The sequence below is a fragment of the Coptis chinensis genome, chromosome 1, assembly GCF_015680905.1.
Source record: "Coptis chinensis isolate HL-2020 chromosome 1, ASM1568090v1, whole genome shotgun sequence".
Lineage (NCBI taxonomy): Eukaryota > Viridiplantae > Streptophyta > Magnoliopsida > Ranunculales > Ranunculaceae > Coptis > Coptis chinensis.
Window position 1 is genome coordinate 35,658,259 of NC_141456.1, and position 17,151 is coordinate 35,675,409.

The 17,151-nt window shown below is 39.5% G+C and overlaps 1 pseudogene; it reads right to left on the minus strand.

The window, feature by feature from the left end:
- Positions 1-9,004: 9,004 nt before the first annotated feature.
- LOC147523702 (hevamine-A-like) lies at positions 9,005-16,667 on the minus strand (annotated as a pseudogene).
- Positions 16,668-17,151: the final 484 nt, after the last annotated feature.

The window sequence follows — 17,151 nt, forward strand, 5'->3', positions numbered from 1 at the left end:
ACTAACAAACCACAATACATTCCACCATCATCCCGCACCATCCACTCCAAGTTTTACTTTCTTTTTCATCTAAACTCCTAAGTTTCTTCATTTTACGAAAGCCAAGGCTTTGTCGAGCGCTTCAAGGCCTTTTACTTTTTGAAGTTATTTTGTCGAGCGCCGACCTTCACACAGCGCGACTTCGCCATCGGGCCTATCGACCTAGAAATGCGATCGCTTCATATCGAAGCTTGGCCGACCAGCCAAACATCGACCTAGAGAGCCGACATTTCATATCGAAAGGCCATTCCATTCTCGGACTGTAGAGCGACCCGCCATACATACCAAGCGTGACTCAAGGCCAAACACTGAATTTAAAATACACAGAGCGACGACTTTCAGGCCTAGTTGGGAAATAAGCTGCTACCGACTTCCGCCGACCGTAAAAATTCTAGTTTTCCGCGAAGTTGTTCCCTGCTCATTCGCAAAATGTTCTAGAAATGTAGTTCGAGATGACATCTCCTATAATAATACCGAACAATCTTTTCAAGATTTGTTTCAAAGCACTACTTATGGTGCTTGGTTTGTTTCGCGAGGTGATCACACACGTAGTCAATCGCTTATGGTTCTTGCAAGCATTTGTTCTTGACTTGCCATGCCCAATAAAATACAAGACCCACGATGCTATTGGGTAGATAATATGCATGTCTACACTTATGACTTTTGCATGAGGCTTATGGGTCCGGCGCATTTTCCTGGTAGAGGACCAAGGGACATATAACGTAGCCCTTGGTAGCTTGTCCCTTTAACGTGATACTGTAATGTTCTTTATCATGCTAAACATATTAGGGAGTGGCATTTTTCTTCCGCTAATGATGCCACTTTGCGATGTTTTCCTTTGCTTTAGCCGAGGAACTGTTATATGACCTTCCTAAGACCTTAATGTCTAGTTTAGCACGAGCCGATAGCAAGAGGCATAAGTGTCTTCTTATGCCTATATTAGTTTCCCCGTGATATGCTATGTTTCTTTCCTCGCTTTTTTGTGCCCGTTTCACCGATTGGGTTGGGGTCGACATTTGTAGACCCCACCAATTATATTATCGATCTTTCCGCAATGACTTGGCAAGGATGGAGGATACAACCTCATCAGTTGCACCTTACACCCCATCCGACCAAGTGGCGCTTAACAAGTTAAGATCCGTAGATGATAAATGGCGGCAAGCTTGGCAAATTATAATGGCATGGCAGATGCCGAAGGAACCTCACTTCTTTATAGAAGAGGAGGATGACGAAAGTAAACGGGGAGGGAGGTAAGTTTTTTAGTTTCGTTTAATGTCCGCTATGTCCCAAGCAATTTAATTACTAACCCCATAATGGGTGGAACTCTTATAGAGTCATTCGCTTTTTTTATTTCCTATATTAGTATATTCTAACCTTGTTTTGCGATGTTCCGCATTTCACGATTTCCATGGTATTTTTCTACCCTCTTTATTTAAAATGCTTTGAGGACAAAGCATGTTTCTTGTTGGGGGGGCATAGAAACACGTAATTAAAGGCATCCTGCTAGATATAGATATGTATAATATGCATTTGTTTTCAAGTTAAAAATTTCAAAATATAAATAAATAAGTTTATGCTATACACTTAGGAAATATTGGTATTGTTTTCTCTCTATGCTCTTAACAATCTAGAAGTCTCAATGAAGCTTTTGCATCGTAATAATTGTTAGAAACTTAGGTTAATATGTAGGTAATCATCTTTGCATCTATCTATAAATATATTACATGAGTATCTATGATTGTTAGTAGTAAGTTTCAAATCTAAAGCTAGAGTACTTATTCTACAAATCCTCATGGAATATAGCCTAAAGCCTTATATGAAATTAAATATTTGAGAAATGACACAAGGGAGAAGTAAAATCCGGATAGAGAAATCACACGCCCACTTGCTTGATCACTATGCCATATCCTAAGCTTGAGAATTTAGGCCCTCTTTGGATCGATATAGCCAAAAATTCAAACCTATGAATTATTTTCCGCTAAGTCTTCCCCTCCGAGCCTTTCCTTAGCCTTTCATAAACCAAAATTCCTTTACCCCAAGTTACAAAACAAAACAAAATATAAATATAAATCAACCTACCCAATTTAGAATAAGTCCGAGAATAGAATGAGGAAAGAAAGAAAAGAAAAACCTCGTGTAAACAAAAATTAGTAGTTGCTTCCGTAAAAGAAAAGAAGTTTCCATCCAAGAAAGAAAAAAAAAAATATAAAAATAAATAAAAACTCCAAAAATAGAATAAAAGGGAGTCAAAAGCCAAAGAAAAGAAAAAGAAAAAATATGGCTAAGGATGAAACAAAGTATAGAAGCAAAAAGAAAATAACAAGGTTTTCTAAGTTACATAATATGAAGACTCTATTATCTCGTGACTTGTCCTTTTGAATATCCATTTCCTTCCTTTTTAAACCATCTCCCTAATCCCCGCAACACCTAATAAAGACCTCTAGCTCAATTAGGAATAGGTTAGTGTGATAGTAAGTGGCGGGTTGTGGTTTGATCGACTCGCTTCCTTGTGTGTCATTGATTAAGGTAAAGTGTGCCCACCGCACAATCGAGTAGCGAAACTTGAGCGAAAAATCGAGTGATTTTTGTCTTGACTTTTATGTGAGGACCTACTTAAGGACGCTTATTCCGAAGTTTTCAGAAATGGACTCGCTAAGCATTTCATAGCATTACTCATCAGATATATGTTTATTCGTAGATGATTGATTATTATGCATATATTAGCTTAGGGTTTCACATGATTATTCTCAGATTCAATTGCTAGTGAGATGTATAGATAGTTGAGACATGAATGAGGAAACAATAGTTTTATTTCTTAGTCGCCAGAAGATAGATGAAGTTTGTGGAAAGTACCTTCACTAGAAAACTCTCACGAGGCTATAACTCGGCCCACTAGGGAATTCCTAGTGGTTTAAGGTCTTGTTGCATATGGTCAATACAATCGCGACTCAAATAAACGAGTAGTTAGAACTCCATTTTTGGTCACTTATTCTAATTTCTCATCTTTGCTTGAGGACAAGCAAAATGTCGTTTGGGGGTGGTTTGATAAGAGCCCAAAACTGTAGTTTTAACCCCTTAATAATCATAATTTGTTAGACCAATTATGTGAATAATAAGTAAGAGTTAATATCGATTACGCGTGTTTTTATACATTTCAGGCTTCAAAGTCCATTATGTGCGTAAATGTGCCACTTTAGCGAGATAAAGGAGCAAAGTCGCCAGAACTTCCAATACCATATCTTTGGACTCGGACTTCTGAATTGGGCCTACCTTATGTCAAAACGACCGCTCGAAAAGAGCTTTCCAATGATCGAAGCCTTGGCCCAATCAGAGGAGCAGAAGTGGACGAAACATCTGTCGAAGCCAACTGCAGCTGAAGAGCCCATTTTGACTAAAGAAATTGGGTTTTGGGTCCGATTTTCCGCCCAAAACATGGCTCCAAGCCCATGCACGATTTTTGAATCTGAAAGTATAAAACAAAAGCTTGACTCTTTGTTAATGGCAGTTAGGTTAGGAAACCAATGTTAATGGAGTTTAGGGTTAGAAAAAAGATAGATCTAGATTAGTTTTTAGATCTAGATCTAGTTTCAATCTCCATTTTTATTAGTTTTCATTTCCCTTTGTTTTAATTTAAAGTATTAAAATATTGTTATTGCTTCATTAGATAAATCAAGTAGTTTATTATTGATCAAATTCGATTTTGTCATTTATCTATTGCTTAGATCTAATTTCATTTCTTGGTTGTTAGTCATTTCAGAGTTATTGATGTTAGATTTTAATTATTATTTGTTAAATTTCATAAAGTTAGAATCTTTAGATTTAGTTGTCTTAAATTTATAATTAGTTTTAGTTTAAACACCAAACACATCACTCTCACCATTGTTCCTTGGTTGATCAATTGAATTTGTTTAAGTCTTGAGAATTAAGAGTGGAACAAATCCTTACTCGTTAGGGATTGCATGATTTTGTTTTGAGAGTAAGAAATATTGATTTAAAACGTAAGAACGGTAGGATTACGATATTAGTGTTGTTAACATTAATATTAGTGTTTTATTGTTTTACTTTTATCAAATAACTCCATGTGGTGTTCTCCTCGAAATTCCCCCATACTGCCATGCGAGTTGTCTTATTTTCTTTGTGAAGAATTTTCTTCAAAGGTAGGTCGGTGAGAATCTTGATTGGATGTGCTTGAAAGTAGGGACTGAATTTTCTTGCCGAGTACAACAATGCGAGTACTGCTCTTTCAATGTACGAGTAATTCTTCTCAGCTGGAGTGAGTGTTTTACTTGTAAAGTAGACTGGTTTTTCAGAGTTGTTTTCTTCTTTGAAAAGAACTGAGCTAATGGCAAAGTTTGATACCGCCAAATATAGCCCCAGTGTTTCGCCATCCGTAGGCTTGGCCAGGACGGGGGGTGTAGTCAGGTACTCTTTGAGGGTGGAGAACGTTTGGTGGCATTGGTCGTTCCACGAAAACTGTTGTCCCTTTTTGAGAAGTTGCAAGAAAGGTCGGCACTTGTCTGACGCCCTTGATATAAATCGGTTAAGTGTCGCGACCATTCCAGACAGTTTCTGAATTTGCTTCTTTGTCTGGGGGTCAGGCATGTCCAAGAACGCTCGGATTTGATCTGGATTAGCTTCGATCCTTCTTTGTGATACTTGATATCCCAAGAACTTCCCGGAGGATGCTCCAAAGAGACACTTCTCAGGATTAAGTTTCATTCGAGTTTGGAGCAACCTGGAGAACGCTTTCTCGAGATGAGTGAGGTGATCTTCCGCTTTCTTGCTTTTGACGACCATGTTGTCAATGTAGACTTCCATGGTGTCACCTAACATGTCCTGGAACATGTCGGTGACAAGACGCTGGTACGTTGCTCCAGCATTCTTAAGTCCGAAGGGGAGGACGTTGTAACAATAGATTCCTTGTTCTGTGATGAATGATGTTTTTTATTGGTCTTCTTCAGCGAGTGGAATTTGGTTATATCCACTATACGCGTCCATGAAAGAGAGGAGCTCATGGTCACACGTTTGATCGACAAGTCGGTCAATGCGAGGTAGGGGGAAGCTATCCTTTGGCGTTTCTTGGTTGACATTCGTGAAGTCGACGCAAAGACGAACTGTGCCGTTATTTTTTTGGAACTGTGACAATGTTAGCGATCCAGTCTGGATAGTCTACTTTTCTAATGAACCCTACTTGCTTCAGTTTTTCGACTTCATCATTGATGGCTTTCTGGAATCGCAGAGAAAGTCTTCTAGGTTGTTGGTGAACTGGTCTGGCATTAGGGTTCATGTTTAGTCTATGACACGCGACATTAGGATCTATTCCAGGCACATCGATATACGACCAAGCGAAAACATCTTTATTCATGGCCAAAAAGTTTACAAGATGGGCCTTGAGTGTGGGGTCAAGGTTAGCCCCTACATATACAAATTTGGGATCATCTTCGGTTCCTAGGTTCACTCGCTCTTTGTCTGCCTGTTGAGATGTTTTCTTTGGTACGGATGCGTCCTCAGATGGGGATACTTTATCGCTCTGAGGGAGAGTGGAATTGGCCGCACGAGCTGGAGTGATGTCTGTGGCGATGACAACAGTGGTTGGAGTGGCCTTTGTGGTTATGACAACAGATTCTGGAGTGGCCTTCGGGATTGAGATTTGTTGTGCACCATCTGGCGGCGCGATTTCTGCTGTGCTAACTGGTGGAACAACAACGGCGGATGTGACTTCTGGGTTCTTAATTGCTGGATTGACAACAACTGATGTAACTTCGGGGATCCGACCTGGTGGAGTGACAATGACTGGATTAACTTCCGGAGTCGAAACAGACGACTGAACCTTCTTGCTGGAGCCCCCAGCATGCTGCTTTGATGTTTTAGGTCTGACCTCAGCGACCAGGTCTTTGGCCATTAATGTGTAGTTGGTGGGCTCGTTCCTTGTGTGAGCATGCTAGTCATCGGTCTTGTTTGCAGAAAGGATTTGATTACAATGATAAGCTTCAAGTTGATTGCTTCGAAGCTCCATCATGCCTCTTGGTCCTGGGAAGCGGAGAAGTTGATGCAGCGTGGATGGTATAACTTGCATTTGGTGAATCTAGCACCGCCCTAGGATAACATTATAGGACGACTTGATGTCTAGAACGCTGAAGCGTGTATTGAAGCTGACTTTGTCCTCTCTAGATCCCACTGACACTGGAAGTATGATATCGCCGATTGGGTCGGCCCTGGAGCCATTAAACTCGTAAAGAGGAGCAATCGGATCTATAAGGACTGACTTAGGTAGGTTCATCTCTTGAATTATATGATAGAACAGGATGTCGCACGAACTGCCAGGGTCTATCAGGACGCGTTTGACTGTTCAGTCGCTGATCTTGACATGGACAACAAGTGCATCATTGTGTGGGAGGCAAACCTTGTTGAGGTCGGCCTCAGTAAAAGTAATATCCCTTGTGTTGCGCCCTGAACTTCGCGGAGCGTGTGACGCCTGCAAAGAAAAGTGATATACTTCTTGGAGGGAGCCGATGCGCCTGCACTTTTCTCTGGAAGATGTCACAGAATCATCGGGGAAAGTGATCATATGAATAGTTCTGGCATTGTCGCGATCTGACGAATGCTGTCGGCGTTCATGGCGAGAACGGTCACGGTCGCGGGGACGTCCTTTGCTGCTGGAACGAGCTTGAATCTTGTGATGATTCTGGCAAGATGGGGATCTACTGCGACACTCGGCGAGCCATGAGTTTATGGCGTAAATCTCCGTCGGCTATGTTAGTGTACTGTTTGATATGCCCTGCTTCGATGAGATCTTGGAGGTAGTGCTTTAGCCCCCAGTATACATTAGTCTCGTGACATTTGGCTTGGTGAAATGCACAGTACGGTTTGTCAAGTCGGTCTGCTGGTTGTCGTACATCATGTCGAAAATATGAAGCTCGCTTGATCTTTTCTAGGATGTAACTGACGAGCGAGTCATGACGGTGAGCTCGCGGTTGTTATTCATTCTGTTACCCGGCTTTCTCTCCTGCTGTCGGGGGAGCTTTTTGGAGATTGGGGGGTCATCTGATATTGTTGCGACCTCTTCTTCTTTCGGTAGGCCTTGATGCTTCAGTCCTTCTTGCAACTTTATGTACTTGTTGACTCGGGCGTATAGCTCGGACAAAGTCTCGGGACGCTCTTTCATCAGCGATCTGGGGAGTGCCGTGTTGCGCACACGACAAGCGTTGTAAAATGCCAATGTGATAAAAGACTCTTTCAATCTTGCTTCCATGCACAGTAGTTCGGCTTTGAACCGACCTAAAAATTCATGAATTGTTTCGTCTTCGCCAAGTGAGAGCTAGAACATCGAGTCTAGATCAGCTTTCTTTCGTCTGTTATGCACATACTGGCTAGCAAATGAATCGGTAAGTTGCTCGAAGGTCTTTATCGAGTCCGACTCGAGTGAGAAGAACCAATCGAGTGCTCCATCTTTGAGACTTGCAGGGAACAAGCGACAGTGGAGATGATCGAACTCTGGTGCACTATATAACGCCAAGCTTTGGATATAACGAGCCACATGTTGCCCAGGACATGTGCTGCCGTCGTACATCAGAAAACGTGGCTGAACGAAATCTTGAGGAGAGGGTTTATTTAGTACCTCTGTGGTGAATGGCGATGCACGATACATCTTGAGCATTTTCTAGACGATCTGGGTTGCGTCTTTTCTCACTGCGCTTTGACCAATTCTTTGCGATAGTTCATTAATTTGTTGATTAATTTCATTGATGCCGTTCTCAGCAACGTTCCCAGCTGGTTGTTGTTGTGCATCCACCTGTGCACGAAGAGCGGCATTTTTCTGCCGGAGCAAGAAAATGCTTTCGTTGGTCAAACCTAACTGGTTCTCAAGGCTTTGAACTTGAGCTTCGAGGCTTGCCATGCTTTGTGGGTTTGAGAATTTTTCGTTTTTGTGTTTTGATGATCTGTGTGGAATTAGTATCTCAAGTAATCGAGACCACAGACGGCGCCAATGTAAAGGGGCGTTTTTCCTTTACATATACGGGTGGAAGAAAAAAGGGGATTGGATTTGGTTTAGACCGAGTTCGCTAAGTAGCGAGCTGACTACGTATCTTCTCTTGATTCTGGGGCAGAGAAGAATCAGGTCCGACGTAGTTCATGTAAGTAGTATTTATAGGCACAAGAGGGTGTTCATCTCTTAGACACGTGTATTCCCTTATACATATGTAGGGTGGAGATTACGAATGAGTGTTAGGTTGGTTATGGTAGGAAGGCGGTGATTATTGGGAGTGGGTGCAATAGTTCATAATTCCCGGTAATTAGAAGTACATATATGGCTTTGGTAATGATTACCCTTGGATTAAGGAAAATGTCTTTATTCGCAGCGTTCCACGCTAGGTCGTTCAGTCTTCTTGGAGCGTTCTTGAGCGATCTGGAGTGTACCACCTACATGAAGCGAGCTGCTCGTGAATCAATCTTGGGGGACAACGTCCTGATTACGCAGCGATCTCTATTTATGCTTAACGCGTGCTTAATATTCTTTAATGAGGATATTACTCCCTCGCACTATCCATTTATATTTTAGAGGCCACGTTTGCCTTTCAATTATTGTGAATGGCTTTTGTTTTTAGAATTGTTTCAAGACAACATGATAGAGCACCCTCAGGAAATGGACATTGTGGTTCTCATGGCAAATTGCAGAATATGCTAATACTCACATCAATGATCTAGCTAGTGACATAATTAATTACCATGGGATCCTCTAGATTTTTCTTGATCGATTACTCTGTGGTAATTTCGAAGGCAAAGGTTCCTCCATACTGGCATTGATGCAAAATACTAATTAAAATTAGAATGAAATTGTGAAATCAATGTTTGGTAAAGAAGAGCACCATAACCATTAAACACCTTATTTAAATTGTAGCAGCACACATGCTTTGAATATAATGTTGGTGATACTACTACATAACAAAAGTTCCAAAACCCAACCTCAAATATGACTCTTAATTGAAGAACTATAATGAATCAAGTCATCGTAATATTTAGACCAAAGCATCACTCCATATTTGTTGGTGTTCTTGATAGATGGAAGAACTTTTGCTATGAGAACATCACTAGGAATGTATCCACTAGTTGCACCACTTGGGGCTACTGGGAGGCCTAGAAAAACCTTGGTGGTAGTAATATTTGTCGTCCATAGGTCCCAGGTTGCTTTCAACTGCGTAATATCGCCTTTGTAGTAACAATAATTGTTATAAAATTGCACCCAAATGTAATCAAAGAGATCAGTTGACAGGGCACCATTCATATAAACGTCAGGAAATGGACATTGTGGTGCTGCTGTTAAATAAACTTTCTTTGCTGACTTGTAGCTCTTCAAAAATCTGCTTTGAAAATGTAACATATATGTCAGTATGCATTTCATTTATAAGATTGTAAATATCAGCACTAACGAAAATGCAACATATTTCTACCTTACTAATTCATCCCAGTGCGACACTGTTCCACCTTCAATGTCAAAATCAATATCATCAAGCACTGCATCACCAAATGGCCTAGAGGAAGAATTTCCACCCAAATAGTTGTCCCAAAGGTACTGTGCTACTTGCTTTGCATCTTGAGTTGATGTTAAGAGGTAAGCACCATCACCTCCTATCACAGCCCGAATTTCTAAACAATTACAAAGTGAATATTTGAAATATAAATCTAGCTCAAACATCACTCGGTTCAATTGTCTAAAAACTCAGGCTATGACGGGGTGGATACAACACATGTCAAAACCTAAAACCCACATCATACAAGAATCTACTTAAATTAAAATAATCCCAACAATTTTCCACCATCACTTTATTAAGCTATCTCCTGTCCAAACAAAACATCAAACAGACTCTCTGAATAATAGTCCTCACTACCATGTTCTCATGTCATGCTAAAAAAAATATATAAACTACGTTATTACATCCTTTCAATAAGAATCAGACCTAAAAAAGAACTAACGGACTGCTTCAGGCAAAAATCCAAATCACATGCCGCGGTTCCACTGCCTTCCACCTATGTTCCCAAGAACACACCCACGTTACCAAAACAAAACAAACATGGGTCAGCAAAATGGAATTTGCTGATATGAGTAAACGACTAACCACATATAAATATTTCCAATCTTTACTTATCCAACTAACACCTTAAATATATCATAATATAATCATTCTTAGCTTGGAAGACAGGTAGTTCCGTCATTTCAACCGGCATAGTTTCTTCCCAAGCAAGACTCCTGTCACACCCCGAATTTCGACAGAATTCGGAAAAACATTATTTGTTCCCGACTCTTCGATCTCCGAGGTGTGACGCACTCTCAATTCCCAAAAACCCATAAACAGTTTAAATGTGTGGATAAATAAAACCAATAAAAATTTTAACTTAAACAAAAGTTTTCTTCATTACAAAAATTTACAAATGAAAATACAAATAACTTTGTCTCGACTGAAACTCTATATCACCTCAAAGGAAAACAAAACATATCCTGAGATGCAACGCTAACGCAAGCCACAAGCAGCAACCAATCATCTTCAACACTAAACCTGTCAAGACTTATCAACTGTGTTCATTTAATGAGCACACCCGATAAGCAAACATGCAAATCGGTCAAGATTATAAAAATGCTGGTGTGAGTAGCTCTAAAATATAAAATATAATTATACATATATATACACCATCCATAATGCAGTTAGTTCCTTCCCCGAGGCCTTTGAACTTTCAACAACTAAAACAACATCCTTAAGTACAATAATCTAGGTAGGTAGTTCCTCCAATCGGCCTTTAACTTCCAACAACTAATACAACATACCATACACATAATAAAAGGCATTTAGTTCCTCCACGAGGCCTTTAGGTTCTAACTAAACTACTAACCAATATTCCAAACATATACAATCATCTATCTAGAGATATATCATTTACCAACATATTACCATAATTATATTAGTTTAGACTTTCTTTGTGTGTCCCTAAAATTCACGTCATATCTATGTCTTACCTAGTTTCCCTGGCTACCACAATCGCTACCCAACGCCGAACATGTACATCCACATGCCTCCCCTTACATAATGAACCACTCCGTATGTAACCACCACCCGAAATGATGCCGCGACACCGTAAATCCTCACACGGAAGCAATTATGTAAGTAATGCCACTATTCGGCATAAAATATCGCGCGTCTCGTTCTATTTTGCGAACGGAATAATCAAACCACTATTCGGCTACGATTGCCCAACACATGGGTCAATCAACATCTTATATATACAACATCTTATATATCATATACCACACACGTATGATCACATGAGTTGTGGTAGTCGTTCTAGGATTTTTGTTACGTAATTTATTCGGTGTCATACATTTATGACTCATAAACATTCCACTATATCAATGCGGTCAAATACCTTATTGCACTAAACCACAATATTTAGAAATATCTCAATTATATCTCATAACCAATTTCATTCTTTCACGTGCCAATATATTATTGCACTACGCCATACTCCCGTGGGAAATATCCACAAATACTCTACTAGCATCTCATAAATATAATAATGGAGCGTTTATACATTTATTCCTCCAAAACTATTGCATGTAATATATATATATATATATATATATATCCAAACATATTATATAATGTAACAATATCAACGTCAAATCTTAATTAGATAATGACAACCAAATTTATATCAGCTTCCACATCATTTCAACATTTGATTTGTCCATACAATTTACAACATAAAATGTAGCACAATTAAACAATCTACAGTCCACAATCAAAGCCCAATATATATATGTTTTACACACTACTCACGTCAAATCATAATTAGATAATGACAAACAACGTTATATAATGTTCGACAACATTTTATTACTATATTTGTCCATATTCTTAAATATGTGAAAAACTGGAAAAAGTCAACATTCCACAGTCAACGGTCAAAGTCAAACGGTCAAATGTCAAAGTCAACGGTCGACGGTCAAAGCCAAAGTCAACACATCATGGTCAAAGTCAACACATCATGGTCAAAGTCAAAGTCAACACATCATGGTCAAAATCAAAGTCAACCCATCATGGTCAAAGTCAACACATCATGGTCAAAGCCAAAGTCCACCCATCATGGTCAAAGTCCAATGTCAACGGTCAAAGTCAAACTGGCATGGTCAAAGTCAACGGTCGACGGACAAAGCCAAAGTCAACACATCATGGTCAAAATCAAAGTCAACACATCATGGTCAAAGTCAAAGTCAAAGTCAACCCATCATGGTCAAAGTCAACACATCATGGTCAACGTCAAAATCAACACGTCATGGTCGGTCAAACAAACCGCATTGTTGCGAAGTCAAACTGCCGTTTCCATGTTCGACAAGTTTAGTCATAGTTATGGTTCATGGCTAAAGTCAACGCATGGCTCGTGGGCTCGTGACTAAGGTAATGGTTCGGACCTAACCGCCCAAAATTTAAACCTTAGAACGAAAGTCTAAAACCAACTTATTTATTCTACGACCCAATTGGGATCTATATTAAGTCCTATGGACCGCCCCCAAATATTAAACGCCCCAAAAACTTATAATCGACCGCCCAAAACATAATTGGATTCGCCCAAAAACTTTAAATTGAACTCGGTCCACAAAATAAGAGAAAACCGCCCATAATTACAAAAATTAGAACGGCCCATAACAAGTTAACAACTAATAGGAAAAAGGCCCAAACAAACAAAAATAGAACCTACCCAACATAGCTAATGTGTTTGGCTCCAACCGACAGGCCCAAGCCCAAAATTGGTTCTTGTTCATCTTCCTCCCTAAATTTTCTTCCACCACCGCCACCAAAGTCCTCCACACGACCACCCCCTTTCAAACCCACGGTTTTTGATCCCCATACCAACCCATACAACTTTAATGAAAACGAAAACCACAAATATTAGTAAATCAAACTCTTCTCAACCTAGATCTACAATTTTTGGGCCACCATCAAAGCTTGTTTCAAGCTCTTACATACCTCACTCGACGTTCCCACTACCACCATACATCAAACCGCCAACCCACCATACAAAACACAGTTCAAAACACAAACAAATAAACACAAATATCAAAACCTTCAAGAGCTCAAGAATGACGCGTTTTTTCTAACAGGGGAGGAGGTGTGGGGCTCGCGCCTCCATAGACGCTCCCTTCAAGCTTCCATAGCCCCCTCCAAACCAACAATCCATCCCCAACAACCAGTTCCAACCAAAACCCAAGCAACAAGTTTAATTTAAACTGGCGATTTCTGGCCGCCATTAATGGAGCTTCGACAGCTCCCATCTATCGCCCTCACACACCCTACACGACCCCATCACTACAAACCATTCAAGCTGACAACTTACAAAAAAAACAAAGTGACAGGCGACGCCATTACGCCTGTTCAGAGCTTGAACAGAGCTTCCACAGTTTAATTACAAAAAACGAAATTCAACAAAGTTAAATAATACAAATGACACGAAGTCCAATACAACAGGATAATGAGCAGTACATACAAAACATAAATATTAGACAGTATACACCGATACCCGAAAACCATAAATCCGGTGAAATAGCAAAATAGCTACTCACCTTTACGTAACAGCTCGACGAATCCTCCTAGTCCGAATCGTCGCGCTCCAACGCTCGAGCAAACAAGCTTCAAGCTCTGCCTCCATTTTCATTATTTTTATTATTTTTAAAACCCTATTCTCTATAAAAATGTGTTTATATACTTGGGTCCGAAACCCAAGCCCAAAACAGACTCGGGCCCAAAAACCAGGCCCACATGTCCCGAGTCCAATCCAACCAATTTTTTTAAATAAATAAATTAATTAATAAATAAATAAATAAAAACGTATTTTAAAAAATACGGGCGTTACAACTCCCATCTTATTAACTCGTTATAATAACTTGTTTTGATAACTAAGTAATTAAACTAAAACTTACCGATATCCATCGGCCAGATTAGGGTAGGACCGGCCCACGCACAAAATATTATTAAGTCCTACCCTCCTGCAAAAGAAAGTTAGAAATCTTATATAACATATGTAGATCTCCTATAGGTATTCAAATATAAGCTCAAACACACTCGCATAATCAAATCAATTTCTCTTATCAATTAATCAATTACTTTTCTTATACACCCACCCTTTAGTACCTACTCCACGATTTGCACTCCACACATTTGCCAAATCACACATTCATGTGTGCCTCTCTCCCACCGAATACCTCAATATCATAGCCACCTCTGGGCTTTCATACACATATTTCACAGCCTCTTTGGGCACAAAACTCAGGTAATTCATGGCACATTCAATGAATACCTTAGGTCATTCCCGCCACATTCAAGAAATACCTATCATATCACTAACGGACTATTCATGGCACATTCAATGAATGCCCTGGGTCATTCCCGCCACATTCAAGGAATACCCAACCCTACATTCCCGTACACTCAAGGAATACAACTAACCCGCAAGGCGAATACCTTAGTTCCTCTTTAGGGCAGTCCAAACAATCTGGTCATTCATGGCACATTCAATGAATACCCATATATAACGCTAACGGGCCATTTATGGCATATTCAATAAATGCCCACCTAACATATGACATCATCAGTCATAAAACTCAATTCCAAAACTTGAGGCGTGGAGAGTTCTAAAAGGGTGCGGTAAATTTGCTTACGCATTATTGAACTTTATTGCATATATTATTTCAGAGAACGACGGAGTATCTTGATTCATGTATATTTGGTTTACGCGTTATTAATTTTATGGATGTATAAGTGTCATAACGTTGTATATCGTAAAAGACTGAAATATCATATAGTAGTCAATACACGTACACAAGTATATATAGAAAGGTCTTAGCCTAAAGCCAAACATGCTACTAGTCCTAGACCGAATCATAATCCGAGTTAAAAGTCAAATTGGGTCAATTGGTCAAAGTCAACCCTGGTCAACAGTCAAAGTCAACCTGCCCATGGTCAACAGTCAAAGTCAACCTGCCCATGGTCAACTAGCCACTGGTCAACAGCAGTTAACCAGACCTAAACTCCTCTAACCCAAAAGCCCAAAGCTTAAGGCCCAAAGTCTAACTTAAGTCCAAAATGAAAAATCTAAAATTTTAAACACGTAAGCCCACCCACGATTTGGCCCAAGCCCAAATCGAAATTCACTGTTCATCTTCTTCCTCACAACACCTCCCCTCCACTTCCAGCCACCACCGGCCAACCACTCGTCAGCTCTCTCCACCTAACCAAAAATACTCCCCTTCAAAACCCCTATAACATTTACAAAAACAATAATCTCAATTCTTAATTTCGAAAACCTTCAACCAAAGCTAGATCTGAAATTTCTCTCTACCATTAACGCTCCTCCGGAGCTTCAACAGCACACCAAATTTCAACCCAATCCCAACCACCGATACTAAACCCGTCCTCCATCTCTAAAACCCCGACATCAACCAAATCAAAAACAACCCACACACAACAGTATAACAGTTCAACGATATAGTCTCGCGCCGCCATCAACTCTCTCTCCAGCGCCCAATCAAACCTCAATAATAAAAAACCAACTAACAATATAACATCACCACAAAATTTCTAACAAAACAATCAATTAAACACAACAAAGAAATAGGACGCTTTGGTTCTGAGGTTGACGCCAGTAACAACTGGTTTCAAGGCTTCGACAACGTTTCGAACCCATAACTCTCCATCCAACCGAAGCACGAATACATAAATCATCCAGTTTGTTTATAGCCAACAATCAATTTACTACCCTTATTTTTTTATCCACTTCTGTATATAGGTTCTTCAAAGTTATATACTTAGTTAACATTAAATAGTATATCGTACTGACTAAACAAAACATCATGTGAACAGTATCTCGTATCATGAAATCTATAGTAAACAAGAAATAAAAACGTAAAATATCTATTCACAGTTATAAACCGAACAGCTTTCCGAAAGCGGAAAAACCCCGAAAGATCGAAATAGACTGTCGCGCGAAAAAATGATCTTCCTTGTTCAAAACCCTTTTTCTTTTCTTTTTTTTTTTCCAGTAAAACTCTCCCTTTTTTTTTTCCAAAAAACTCTACGTGAGAACACTCCTTTTTTTTTTATGTTTTTAGAAACCTCCCCGAAAAACAAGGATAACACTTATCTAGTTACTTACGGGACTTTTATCCCTAAGTTGATAGTTATCATATATCTATTTTATCTATTATTATTATTATTATTATTATTATTATTATTATTATTATTATTGGAAAACAAATAAGAAAAAAACGGGGTGTTATACCTCCCCCAATTGACAAGATGATCTTCACCCCTTTGCTTTGGCACATTAATATCCTTAGCGAGACTGGTGCACCCATTGGTGCTCGAATCATAGTGATCATACAAGTTAAGCTGCGGGGTTATACTGTTTCTGAAACAACAAAGGAATGCTATGTTAATGTATTCAAAGCGCCAAGTGGCACACGTATCAGCCAGTGCTCCTTCTTTTACATTTTGTCCCCAGTATATCGATCTGCTCCCAGAGTATGATAATGTTGTCAAGGTGGCTGAGATGAGGAACAAGAGAAAGAGCTTAATATGTGACATTTTAATGTGTAAGATTGGAAAGTGCACTCATTGTTTGAAGTTTTAAGAACATAGTTATATACATTTTTCTTGGACTGTACGTTCTTGGCACAAATTAAGAAGAATAAGCTGCATCTTAAAGATTATCAGATCGATACAGTTAGATGAGTAATTTGTAGTGGGAAAAACATCCAAGAGGGAGGAACAATGGATAATACACAATGCCAACAAAGAATCTGAAGAGAATAATTTTGCAAGTGTTTTAAGTTGTTCATGTGTAAGTTTGGCATGTGTTTTGTTGGGTCCCTTTTGGATTTATGGGATACTAGGAAAGTAGGGACAATACAAACAGGGACAGTCAGGATTCTAAGTCGGGGGTGCGAGATTATGTGCACACTCCACCCCACCAAATATATATATATATATATATAGCCCGGCTCCTAAAAGGACCTTAAATAAGTATCAAATCTAAAACACCCATAACTTTACCTACAAAATGATTTAT